Source organism: Chiroxiphia lanceolata, chromosome 2 (assembly GCF_009829145.1).
Source record: "Chiroxiphia lanceolata isolate bChiLan1 chromosome 2, bChiLan1.pri, whole genome shotgun sequence".
Taxonomy (NCBI): Eukaryota; Metazoa; Chordata; class Aves; order Passeriformes; family Pipridae; genus Chiroxiphia; species Chiroxiphia lanceolata.
Window position 1 is genome coordinate 72,669,623 of NC_045638.1, and position 12,094 is coordinate 72,681,716.

The following is a 12,094-nucleotide window of genomic DNA, read 5'->3' on the forward strand; positions in this document are numbered from 1 at the left end:
GAAATAGTGGCATTTGATTGCTGAAAGGCAAGGGCTGCCAAAAAATTGCAGGGTTTTTTTTCATTTGAAGAGCAACAGCTATTCTCTTTAACCCTGTGTAGGCAAGAGTGGAGGCACAGAATGTACCACAGGAAAGGAGGCATGCCACGTCCCAAGGCACCATGTGTGCTCAGGCAGCAGCTGACAGCTCCAAAGCAATGTGCAGCTTACACTTGGAAACGGAAGCAACCAGGTATTTTGGCTGTTACTGACCACTTTGCTCCAGGTTGGGAAGAAAGAGAAGGGACACCAGGGAACCCGGGACACCAGGGAACCCGGGACACCAGGGAACCCGGGACACCAGGGAACCCGGGACACCAGGGAACCCGGGACAGCTTCAAATCCACCTCTTCCCACCTCCATATTAAAAAAGCAGAAGCCACACAACGCTTTGTGGCACCAGCTCCACCTCCCAGAGGGCAGGGCTGCACAGCTGTGACACATGGCTTCCTCTTTCCCTCTTCGCTTAACAGCTGCTTGGGGATGGCAAAAGAGCAGTAGAAGAATAAAATATAACCAAAAAGAGAGGTTCAGTTAAAAGTTTGAGAACTTCTCATATTCAGTGCCTTCAGCTTTTGCTCACAGTACACCAGCACATGCACTGCAGATGTGTGGGGGCTTACAAGCAAAGCCACACCAGATTAAGAACTTCATGCCTTTACTCTTCTACTACATGTGACCTTGGTTTGAAATCCTCCTCTAACTCTTCAGACATGACCTCTAAGACCAACAAGTGGTGAGGTGGTAGAAGCACCACAATAATCTGAGCTGACCATTCAGGTTGTTACAGGTTATGAAATCCCTGGCAAATTCTGCATCAAGTTCAATGAACTAAAACAGATCATCCAAAATGGCGTGGAACCATGTTTGTTTTGGGGATTGTTTTTGTTGGTGTTTGCGGTTTTCTTTTCAAAGTCTCCTTTATGAGATAGCACTGAAAACTATTGCCTGATCCCAAATAATATAATTTTTCTTTCAGCACAGCATAGACACATACTGGCTTTCTTATTTTAGAAACTCTTGCTGCAGATTACCATGGGAATCACCTTTTTTTTAAAGAGGTTATTGCCCCCAACCCTTTTAAGATCCTATATTTTCCACAACTACCTCATTTTCAAGTATAACAATAGTACAGAGATGCTTTGCCCTTGGGAGAGGCGTTTATTTAGGAGTGGCCTGTTTCCAGGTTAACATGTAAATAACTATGTTCTGCACCAAAACTACTATTTATGGGCAGCTGTTCCATAGGTCATGTTCTTTTATACTCAGAATCACCAAAAGCTGTTTCAAGCCTGCAGAAAAACATATTGCTCAAGCTTCTCACTTTGGCCAAGTTTATACTTCTTTAAATACCCAATAGGAAATCTGATTTAAATCAGCAAGCTCTGTATGCTTTGAAAAAGAAAAGAGGATTAACACTTCACTATACACCTGTAGAAATAAGCAAAAAAAAAGGTATGTAAGGCATATTTTATGGAACACTACTGATATAATGCAAATTAAGTAACCCACAGTGGAATTCAATTATTCCTACAGTCTTATCTTCCTACAGTTACATTTATTTCAGTATTTTGTTCAAAATGGATTTAGAAAGCTCAAAAGTACACTTCTGACAAAAGAACACTTGTCCTTCAAGCTGTGTGTTTCAGACAGGCTTTTGTTTGACAGTTTCCTCCATATTTTAGTTCTAAAATATCAGGTTGAACATCTTAAAGAGAATATAACAACTTCCAGTAACTCTCAATTAAATTCACTGGTTTTATTCCCCTAGATTCAACACCCATACTTCCTACCCTCACAGTTAAATCTCCCTAATGTTTCCCACTCAGTGCTAAAGCACATGATTTTTCTCCTTTTTTAGCCTATCCCTGAAGCACGAACCTAGACCAACTTCTTTGAGTAACTGTGACTGTTCTATGCCATGTTTATTGTTCTGCGATCAGGCAACAAAGAAAGTTATCTTCGACCAACAAATCAAAGCTGTTCACTGTTTAAACTGGCATCCCTTAGGTTAACAAAACATAATTTAATATATTTTCTAATGCTTCATATTCAAAGGCATTAACAGCCATAATTCCACCAAGATGAACAAGATATTCAAACCACCAATTACAGCCACAGATCTTCCAGTGAACATCACCATTACCATAAGTATAAAATGAATCCGTATTTTTTTATATACCTGAACCTCAACATTTAATTTAGCTTTACAAAACTTAATTATTATAGGCTCCTTATGAGCGTCTCTAACTTCCTCAGCTAACTTGGCTGAGGGAAACTTTTGTCAAGCTTTGATAAGCATTTAGCAGCTTCAGGGCTAACTGTGCTTGTTGTTTCAACCTTCAGAACCAACTGTACGGACACATTACTGTATTTAAGATTCCAGAAGCATTTAACATTTGATTCAGTTGAAAATACAGTTCTACTATAAGTTTTGAAAATAAAACCACTTTTTCCTCTTTTAGAAATCTATGATGATGCCAAACATATGCTTATTTTCCAAACAACAACTGTTTAAAAGAAAGAATACTCTTTCTGATGTTCCTGCCAAAAATAACATTCTGTGGCTTCAAGAAATTTGATAGTAAGCAGTTCACTCAGTTAAGAGAGGAAGGATTTACATTTGGCAAGGATTTACACTTCATGTGTTGCATCTACTTCCCTCCATTTTAGATTTCTTCAAGGATGGATGTGGCAGTAGGAAGGGTTTCTGTTGTGGTTTGGTTTTTTTACACCTTCAAGTATTTCACTCTCAAAAAAAAAGGCATCCGTGGGTTTTACTAGAAATGGCATGAAGCAGAAATTCATCACAATGTTTTTCTTTTTTACAGGGAATACTAGGATATAGAAGACAGTTTCAAAGGGAAGTAAAAGAAGACTTCAGAAGAAATGCACTAGAGAGAGTTTGCAGCAGGAGGAAGTGGAACAGAAAATGCAAATGAGGAAGTAGCACACAAAGAGCATTAACAGCTTCATCTCAAAACATAGGACAGAGACAGAAAGCGACGGATTTGGGGTTTCAGCTGCTGTTGTCACAGGCAGCAATACTACCTCCCCAACAAAGGTAGTTATTTCACTGCTGCCTCAATAGTTTCAGATTAAAAGACAAGACAAGTAACAGAAACATATAAACTGGACTATATACTTCATAAGACTTATTTCTGTACATTTCAGAAAGCCACAATTTTAAGAAAAAGGTCCGATATGCTACAATATTTGACTTTGTCCTTCATTAATAACTCACAGAAATGGTAACTGGACCAATTTACTGAATAATGTAAAATGTTTAGTCCACTTAAAACATCTACAACAACAGAAGTTCTGAAATTCTCCCCAGTTGTGGAGTTTTACCTGCCATTTCCCAGTTTTTGCATGTAGAGTTATAAATCCCATTGCACAGAATCTTTCCATCACCCTCCAAGATACAGAAATTACTGAAGACTGCTAAACCTGCTCCAGCATCAAGCCAGCTGAGTGACCAAGCATGACCGCAAGCTGCAGATCCATACAAACTTCAAGGGCCTCAAATTTGTTAGTATGGCAACCAGAAAAACCTTTCACAAAGCATGTACCTTCTCCAGTAGAACAGCAAGTATTTTAGAAAAGTAGGATCAGAATCCCAACGATGTTACAGTAGTATTTCAGATCCCAAATCTTCGTTCGCGAGGCCTAGCCATGATGATGAGTATTTCAGATGCAGCTAATTCAGGATAATAAAAGTCCTTAAGGTTAAAAACTCAACAACTTATTAGTCCAGCAACATGGAAGCTCTTCCTGTCATTAGCATTGCAAATCCAGCACAAAAATTCAGCTAGACATCAAGGCCTGTTTTTATAGCATTATTATCTTGAGCTATAACTAGATGTTGCTCCTCACGTTATCCCTATGATTGTATACAGTTACTCAACCTCAATCAAAGGATATTTGAAATTTCAAGATAGTCTACAAGAGTATGAGCAGTGTTTGATGACAGAGGCAAATGCTACAATAGCAACATTTCCTTGAGGGCTGGAAGACTATACTCAGTGCATTCTCAGACACTGCTCTTGAAGGCATTTGTAACTCATCAGTTCAACATTCAGATATTTCATGCTTACTATGCACAAGCTCTGCAACTCTTGACTTGCTATAAATACACAGCGATTGCTACAGTGAAGATGTACAAGACCGGTAGGATTTGAAAAACAGAAAGCTTCAGGGGAAGCAAGCTGACTGAGCAGAAGGAGACAGGATCTCCTCCATCTAGGAAAAAAAAAAAAAAGGTACTCAAATGCTAGTTTCCTTGTTCTTTCTGCCAGAAGAAGGGTGGATAGAAAGCACATGGCTTGCACATCTGCTTGTCTGGCAATGTAAACAGCCTTCTCCTACTATTCAGTTAGACAACCTGAAACTGCAACCAAACTACTTGTATAACTGTAGCAAGACATCCTCTTTAAACACAATTTAAGATAAAACTGCAGCCCCACTCCAGCTCCTGAATTGGCATGCAGAGGGTAGAGGAAACTTCAATATTCCAACTGTGTGCAAAAAACATGGATACACATACAAAAGTGTCTTCAAATTCAGCATAAAATCAAAGGCTTCATTTGAAGTGATGTATTCTTGTCCATGTTTGCAGCTGTTTAAGCATTCAAAGCAGAAGCCACGCTTTAAAAAGAAAAACATTACTTTCCCAGGAAATAACTCTACAGTAAACCTGTGCTGATATAAGTTCCAGAGAATTTCAACATTCTATAGAAAATTCATTGGCAAGTTCTAACCACTGCAGAAAAACAAACTAAAAAGCCAAATTTCCACTAAAGCCCTCCTTCTAATTCAGAAGTTCAAACTTCATTTCTTCATTCACATTTAATGAGGCAGAAGAACTTCTCAAAGAAGTGTTTCCAAAGGCTGCCTGAAGTTCCAAAACAAAACAAGCTTTGCAGGCCTCGTCTTTTAGCACTTTATCCCCACAGCTGCCTGTTGCTCTGTTAGGACAAAACCAAGTCCACAGCAGACGAATGGTTTTCCTCAGCATCACTGGATACTGACCTTTTTCAACTATGAGATTTCAAAACAAACATCAAGATATCAATTCCAACGTTCACTGGATACTATTAACATGTTTTGGTGTACTATGCCTATCACCAACTACACACACAAGCTCTCCGTTACTTATTATGAGCAAAGTGATTGCCACTGTGAAGATGCACAAGAAACATGGGATCCATCAGCTGAAGTATTAAGGTCTTTGGCTATGAGGAAAATCCATGTCCTAATGCCATTTCATCTTTCAAGTCACTGGCGTGCAGAAGAGAATCTGTTTACACCTTTACCAACCTTTTTTTAAGGAGTGATACACAGATCCAAGGGTTATATACTCCTCACTTGCTCTAACCAGCCTCTCCGCTCAGGTACAAAACAGTGACCCAAGCAACACTGTCCTTACCTTACAGGACATCAGAAGCACAACAGAAAAGACAAAGAAGAAGGCTCTGCAACAAGAACAGCAATGCTAGGTGTAAGAAAAAGCTGCGGGAGAGAGAGGAGCGGGCAACAGCTGCATATATCAGCTATCACTGCATATGTTAACTATAAACCCTCAAATAAGAGAATACTCAGACTAAGATGGCCATTACAGTCCTCAGCACTGAAACAAACTTCACCTCCAGAATTAATCTGAACCCCAGATCCTACCAAAAGCTTTGTCAACTGTATCTCGCTCCACAGCAAGTGACAAGCAGACAACCGGTTAACCAATCCATGGAAAAAGTCCTGATGGTCACATTTTGTATAATGTTCCCCATTTATAAATAGGGCAGAGTTCCAGTAATTCACAACTTATACTCACTGTCCTTTACACACAGCCTTAACATTATGTTCTCTTGGCCCTGGCAACCACGCTTGAATAAAACACTTTTTATGAGATTATACATGCTTTTCAGTCTTCACCGATGAGGTGTTTTTTCACTTTTAGTTTCTATGAGTGTATCAAGAGCAAAAGGAAATATTTTTTCACACGCTATTTTCTAAACAGTCAGTGAAAACTCAAGCCCTCTAAAATGCTATTATATTATACCTTTTATCTATTATAGAATTATAGATTATCCTGAGTTGGAAGAGACCCACAACTATCATCAAGTTCAACTCCTGACTCCACATAAGGCAACCTAAAAGTTAAGCCAGGTACCTAAGAAACTAGTCTGAATGCTTCTCAAACCATGACAGGTTTGGGGTCAGAACCACTTCCCTGTGTTTTACCACCACTCTTGGTGAAGAACTTTTTTCCTAACACCCAACCTGAACTTCCTCTGCTTTTATACCAGCGTAAGAGGAAACATAACCCCTGCATAAGCCTCCAAAAAGTCTGTCTCGTTTGAACTTCAAGTTAATACATATTTTTACTTTATGTAAATTTATTTGTGCATGCTGCTGGGTAAAGGAACATTGCTTGATAGAGTTTTAGCTCAAGAAATTTTTCTATAGTTTCTGCAACAGGCATATTTCCACAACAGGGATGCAGAATAAAAGGTCATGACAAAGAAACAGTAAAATGGATTTTTGATCTGTGGAACTAGAGAGAAAAAAAGCCAGCCTGTAATTCTGTGCACAACATTTTAAAATTTCAGGTGTTTTCTTCTCCTGAAGAAAAATACATTTAAGTCAACCTAAAACTCACTTTTAACAAATTAATGGAAGGTACATTTGCCTTAGCATAGGCTACTTCTATTTATATCAATTATGATGACTGTAAAACATGAATTCTGAACAGATACTGACACTCCATTAGAATAAAGACATTATATTCGTCACTAACAGGTAGGAAGGAGCTCCAAGAATCTTGAAAAGGAGTAACTACAATACTGCTAAACAGAGAGGTCCACCAAAAAAAACCAACCCCAAACATTCTGGATCAATTCTAAACCCAGAAATTAACATCAGCTTAATGGCAGAATACTTCAGTATGTGAAAGAAAAAACTAATTCACAATGTGTTGAAATTCAAGACACCTATAAATCCTCAACACAAAGTCAGATTTTTTCAAAAAAGAACAACCAAGCAAAGCAAACAAATGCTCACCATACTAACAAGCCTTCAACTATCTCACCTACCAAAAATAAAGAAATCAAACAAGATGAACTCCAAGTTTACAGCCTAAATCAGAACAAATACTTCCATTTTGAGCTCCAGCTGTTTCTACAAACAAATTTTTTAATTTCTTCCCAAATATTTTGTGTCCCCTTTTGGCAGAAGAAGAAATTACATCTATCAGTAGCTGAAAATATTTCAGGTATTCAAGTTTTCAAAAGAGGGGTGAAAAACAACAGCACTTTTCCAGTTAAAAAAACCCCACACCCCAGTGCAACATTTCAACAGCTTTTACCACAGGTTGGCTTCTGAACACTTAGATCTAAATAACAGTTAAATGTGAAGGAAAGCACTTGGTTGAAGCTGAACAAATAAACCTGGCATAGCTTCAGGTTATTTTCATTATTACCTCTAAAGGCAGACTAAATCCTCAGAAGAGAATGTAAGTACTAAGGCTCAAGATGCCTCAATTTAATTCTTAGTCGAGACACTGATTTTTCTTAGATTACAGGTATTCTGGATGCAAGTATTCCATATGTAGAAGTTATCACTCACCCTGTACCTTTTTATCTTTTCTTTTAAGAGAATAAGCAGTCAGCCTGTGACCCATCATATTCCTTGTACAGGGGAGTTTCTGAAGGCAAAGTACAGTTATATACAACCGTGGAAGACATTTGTAATCTGATCCTATCAATGATCTCCATATACTGAAAGGCACTGATGTTAGAGAACTACGAAATGAGCTTGATAAAACCAATTGCTCCCCATCAGTACTGTATACTACTATCTTTCCATTACTGAAGTAATTAACAAAACTTCATATCATAACCCACTGGACACACATAGCCTATTCAGTAACTTACACCAGTAGTGTAATTCACGATACACAGCCTGTAGCTCAGTATCCAATGCAAGCAAAAATAAAATATAAAAATAAGTCACAGTAATGACTACAAGTCCAAAAATTTTAATTGGAGCCACACACGAATCAGGAAGATAACACATCACATTTGAATTAAAAAGTCCAAAAAGGGCTGCATTATACAACCTGTATCAGATTCAAGCTCAGTTACAAGAAACATTAAATACACACCAACTAAAGACAGGCCTGCAAGAGCAGACTGCAATTAACCACAATAATATTTCTTGCTCCTTCCTCAGAAAAAGCAGTCAAGAGAGCTCTAGAAGGCTGCTGAAAAGAACAAAGAGTCCACTAAGATGTGACTATCCATGCAGGAAGTTTAATCAAAAAAGGAAGACTTGCAAAGGCATGAAAGCTAATTCACTGTCCAGGTGAGACTGATACAGTGACTGAAACACTCAGCTACCATTAGCTCTTCTAGAATTCTTCACCAAAGTATCTGCTCTAGTTTGGTTAGGTTCTCAGAAACCCTGTCCTTCTAATCACTGTATGAGAAACTCCAAAATAGTATTCCTATCATCTGTCACACTGTGGCTTTTCTTCCTCTTTCCTCCATACAGGAATATTGCCCACACACACTATTATTCTTATTTCAGAAAAATATATGGCATGTACCTTCTCACTGAAGAATAATGTAAATAAACCTAAGATGAAGTAGGGATACCAAAGAGCAGCTGATCCTTAAGGAGTTTATATTGCTACTCCTAAAATCATAATCCTTTGAGGCATGTTGTACAGACAAGGCATACACTGAAAAACAAAGCAGGTTTATGCTGTTACTAACTACCAAATGTCATGTGTTGTACCATCTAAATCAAACAAGAAGCATCAATCACTTATTCCTGCTATGAAAATACCATTTTTAAGCACGACTGATTCTATTTCTGACATGTAAACTCATTTTTTAATACTTGCATGGACAAACGGGAAGATTAACAAAGACCATTCGATTTCAGTAACTATTGTGTATAATCAAGACTATTGTTTCAGTATCTGATTAAAAAAATGTTTTATATTTTCTCTTTATTTGAAGAAAATAGCCATGGAAAGTGAGAAGAGCACTGGCTCAATTATATATTATTTCATGTACAACAAAACCTCTGTGTTCACTGCCTAATAACTCCATTCATACTGCTGCTAGCTATATAAACACAAAAGCAATCTTCCAGCAAGGGACAGAAAAAGTTTGCTTTGCACAACTCATCCCCAAAATTCAGCTGGAAACAAATCCAGTTCCCACATCATTCAAGGGAACATAGTCTGGTCCTGGTCTCAATTGAAGAGCTATAGATAAAACATCCTAATTCTTTCTGAAGGACTTAGTGAAAGCCACATTCTTACTGAGTAAGAATGACTTAGGGCTTGTGAGCAGATAACTGTCCTTCCATCTTAGCATATTTTCTTCTGATGAGAACTTAAAGGCAAAAAGCTGTAACATAACAACAAAGCTCAATTCCATGGCTCAAATACAGGGTTGAATCTTGAATCCTTTAAGTTTGCAAGTACTCTAAACTGTAACTTCAATCTAACATGTTTCCAAATTGAGCACTAGTCTAATATAATTATTCCAGATCACGTCAGCCTCCAAATATTGGAGGCCAATAATTTACCACCTGAACTACAGATCACTGTGGTGTGGCACAGCATGCTGGAGGATAAGAACTGCAATCTTATTCCATTACTTCATTCCTTTCTTCAAGTACACTCATTAGCTTATGGAAAATACTGTATCAGGCAAAGTCAAAACAACAGTCTGTCTGCTATAAATGTAACATTTTTTGATTCCTTATGTAAAGTTTTAAAAAGAAGGACCAAAAAAAAAAAATGGGCCAGTCTTGCACAATAGGCAAGACAAAACAAACCTCCTCGTCCCCAGATTTAAAGTCTCTTCAAGTTCCTGGCTGCTTTCACAATTTGCCCCCATCTTTTTCTAATAAGAATATGTTCCCCTTATTCCCTGCAGTTTACAAAAGAGGCAAAAGAACCACAGTTAGACAGCATTTTCCCATTCCTGCACAAGCAGCACACAAACTAAACCATTTGTGCTTTGAAGTGTTTTCTATCAAGGAACCTCACAACTGCATCCAATAACCCATCACTCAACTACTGGCCCCACTTCACAGACTGCTGCTCAATCTAAAACTATCAGCCCTTCTCCTGTTATCTGCAGCGATTACTGAACTGAATCAGAAACGAGAAGAAAAAGAATATATAAAGCATTTCTTAACTGCTTTTAGGTCAGTGTTAGACATTCAGCCGAGATAAATCCCTGCCTTCACACGCCTGCACTCACTCTCACTCAGACTCCTAGCTTCTTCTCAGCGACACATTTACTTCAACAATTAACCCACTAAAAACCACCGGGGGTGGGAGGAGAAGGGTTTAAAAGTTCCCGAGCTGTCAAGGACTCCCAGCGCCCTTCAAAGCCAAAGACGATTATTTTTAAGCACTTGAAGACCGCTGGACATCAGAAAGCCCTGCCGATGTCACGAGGCCACTCGCGGGGGGCGAACACGAGTGGGGAATGAGCCCCTGGCTGGCAGCTCCCGGGAATGGGCGCCGTGTTCCCGCTCCAGCCCGGCCGGAGCACCCCGAGGTTGCGGGGCACAGTCCGGGGGCCTGTCCCCGGCCCCACGCGCAGGGGGCTCCACAGCCTCCACCCCGACCGGCGGGGGAAGAGGGACGCGCCCCGCGGCTCCGGCGAGGGGCCGAGGCCGGCGGGAGGGCTCGAACAAAGCTAAGGCGGGAGGGCCCCAGGACGGGCAGCCCAGCCCGGCCAGTGGAGCACAGCCTGCAGCCACGGAGTGACCCACCGCCGCCCCCGCCGCGACCGGCAGGAGAAAGGGGCTTCCCGCAGGGCAGCGCCGGGATTATCCCCGCGGGCGGGAGACCGCTAAAAAGCGGCTGCTCCCCGTCCGCGCCCTTCCCGGGCGGGGAAAAGACCCTCCGAAAGCCGCTGGCTGCCCTTCCTTCCTTCCTCCCTCCCTCCGCGGCGGCCGCGGGAGCAGAGCCCCGCACCCACCTGGCACCGCGCTCCGTCCCACCCCGATCCCGATCCCGCTCCAGCCGCTGCCGTTCCGCCACTCCGGCCGCCACCGCCTTCGCGGGCTAAGCCGCCGCCGCTCCGCCCCCACCGGCCCCGAGCCCCGCCCCCTCACAGCCCTTATGGCTCGTGCCGCGAGGGGCGGGGCGAGATCCGCCAATGGGAACCAGGATTCGGCCGCGCCGCTCGCTGATTGACGTGAAGACTGTCCAATGGGAACGCCGGGAGGGCGGGGACATCTGTCAATCAGTGACCCCTACCTGGGGCTCGCGAGCGACCGAACGCGGGGGGGGGGGGGGCAGTTCGCTCCTGCCCTCATTCCTCCCCCCCGCTGGCCGCTCGGCCGTGCCCGTCGTTCCCTCCCCTCCCCTCCAGCCCAGCGCTGGCCTGGCTGTCGCCGCTCGGTGGCCCGAGACGCCGGTGTGCGGGGGCTGTCCTCGGGCTCCCGAGACCCACGTTCCTCTCGGGAGCAGCCACCTCTTTCCCCGGCGCCACAGCTGCCTGCCCCTTCCCCGCCCGGCCCCGGCGGCAGGACAGCGGTGCCCGGTCCCGCGCAGCCCCCAGGGCCATCTGGCGTCTCCCCCACGTTGCTCGTGGGGTCTGTGCTCTCACCCAGCCACCTCCCGGCCCCTTTTCTGCTCGCAAGAAGAGGCACCTCTGCCCTCATTCCACAGGCATCCACCCCCGCTGCCCTTTGCTTGCCCTTGCGACCCAATTCCTGCTGAATCCAACTCCCGGTCATCCAGGCCCCCGAGAGATTCACGTTTATACCGACAGGCAGGTGCTTGGCGAGGGCTGCAGCTGCTGACCCAGCCCCAACAATGTGCCCTTTCCTGCTTGGCGCGGGTTCGCATCCTCTGTGGTTATCCCCGTGGCGGGGGCTTTTGTTATTTTCTGCAAAGCCTTTAGAAAAAAAAGTAAGCGAGACTTTATCATGTGAATGACATTTTGGAGGGGCAGGGTTGGTAGAACAATTGCCGAGCAAACTTTAATGGCTCGGGGTGCTCCAATAAATAATGATA

At 42.4% G+C, this 12,094-nt stretch overlaps 1 protein-coding gene across 3 annotated transcripts in view; it reads right to left on the reverse strand.

Moving 5' to 3' along the window:
• Nucleotides 1-11,140, reverse strand: part of WASF3 (WASP family member 3) — a 70,825-nt gene extending 59,685 nt beyond the window's left edge. For 2 of the 3 annotated variants that reach the window (XM_032680511.1, XM_032680507.1), the window contains exon 1: nucleotides 11,052-11,140. The gene's annotated coding sequence lies outside the window, so the exon portion shown is untranslated. Of the gene's footprint in view, nucleotides 1-10,257; nucleotides 10,330-11,051 lie in introns of those variants that run through there. The other variant, XM_032680508.1, reaches the window with a different exon arrangement.
• Nucleotides 11,141-12,094: the final 954 nt, after the last annotated feature.